At 57.4% G+C, this 1,676-nt stretch overlaps 1 protein-coding gene across 5 annotated transcripts in view; it reads left to right on the top strand.

Annotated features, from left to right (window-relative positions):
* BBX (bobby sox homolog (Drosophila)) overlaps window positions 1–1,676 on the top strand; it is a 284,645-nt gene that overhangs the window by 870 nt on the left and 282,099 nt on the right. The window lies entirely within an intron of this gene.

Raw genomic sequence — 1,676 nt, 5'->3', positions numbered from 1 at the left:
GTGCTCTGCGAGCGGGAGGCGGGGGGCCGGGCTGGGGAGTAGTAGGCCAGCCGGTGCCAGGCTGCGTTTGCAACCAGCACCTCTCGGCACACAGGCAGCGCCGCCCGAGAGGGGCACGGGAGCCGGGGCGCGGGCTGGAGCAGCCCGAGGAAAACAACAACAGCCCTCACGCCGGCGGGCGGCTCGTGGCCGCCCGGGGAGCCCCAAACTTCATCTCGGCGAAAGTACGTGGAGCCCAGCCTGGTCTCGGCTGCCGGGGAGGTGGGGCCTGGGGAGCAGGGGCAGGGGAGGAAGGTACGAGGAGCCAGCCCTCAGTGGATTTATGGAACGTTTCGTGTGCGTTGGTGACCGGGAACAGCAGCCCAGTTGCTCGTTCATCTGGAGAGTTGGGATTTGGGTGTTCCGGCCCCACTGATCGGTGCCCTCTCACCCCCACCCCTAACCAAATGCGCGGCGAGTAGAGAAAGTGCTGTTTTAGTGCCAGAGTAGCCTGGAGGAAGAATAGGGGGAGAGGGGGAAGAGGGCGAGGGAGAAGGGGAGAGAAAAGAGGGAGGGAAGGGGGGGAGACGGAGGGGGGAGACAGCGAGAACGGGAGGGAAGAGAGGAGGGGGAAGAGGAGGAGGGAGGCTGTGTCAGGATTTTGCTTGAATGTGGGATTATGTTGTGTCAATAAGTTTAAGGTGGAGAGAGCGAGGCTGGGGGTGGTGGTGGAGGGGAGGAGGAAGGCCTTGGCGGTTTAAAGTCTTATTTCTGAAGGTAAGTTATGGCATTGCATGGTCGCGATGACAGAAAACTTGCAGATCCTTTATCCGGGGATGGGGTCGATGCCTCTAGAAAGAGCTCCCCAGCCCTCTTAAGCCACACTCGTGTTACACTGTTATTTGCTGCGATCCGGGTCGCTAGTAAATTACAGAAATCAGACTCGAGGTTTCTTTTCCTCCTCCACCTCCTCTCGCTCACTTACCCTCAGAAATTTATTATTTTAATTTTATTTTTTTGGTATTGTATGAAACTTAACGTAACTGAGGCCAAACCCGAGTCCTTTAATTTACAAGGACCCTGAATCCAAGAATCTGGAACACGTTTGAGTGTGAAATATCCGCGATCATTTCTGCTAAATGAGGAAGGTAAAACGAAACGATGCAAAAAGCTAAGACACAACATGTACGACAGAGGGGGGGTGGGGGAGAGGGAGAGACAGAGAGAAGCTATTTTTTGCTTTCCTTTCTGTAGAAAGGAAAATAAAGCGTGCATTCCCCTTCCTTCCCAGTGTGTAGGGTCTAGTGGATGTTTTAACTGTCTGAGGACAAATTAGTCCAGGTGGATCTTGTTGAAAAGTTTCGCGAGGTGGGGTGGAGGTTGGGGGGGACGAGGGGGAAGGTGGGTGGAGGTTGTGGGGGATGGGGACGAAGCGAGCTCTGCCTCTGCTAATGGTCATTGGCCTGGGGCTTTGAAACCATTGCCTGTCCTGCTAATGACACGTCCAGTTCTCGTCTCCCGGCCGCCGACGCCGGGCTGCCCTTCCCGGGGCTGGCTGACGGCGACTGGGGTACTTTACCCGCGCGGGGAGGGGCGCTGTTCGCCATCCCCTGGGGTTGCCCACTCGCGGCGTGGGAGCCCCCACGCGCGCCCCTTCCTTTGCGCGCCGCCGCCACCTCTGCTCTCTCGACTTTTGT

Source organism: Galeopterus variegatus, unplaced genomic scaffold (assembly GCF_000696425.1).
Source record: "Galeopterus variegatus unplaced genomic scaffold, G_variegatus-3.0.2 Scaffold132, whole genome shotgun sequence".
Lineage (NCBI taxonomy): Eukaryota > Metazoa > Chordata > Mammalia > Dermoptera > Cynocephalidae > Galeopterus > Galeopterus variegatus.
This window is presented reverse-complemented; position numbering and strand designations above follow the sequence as displayed.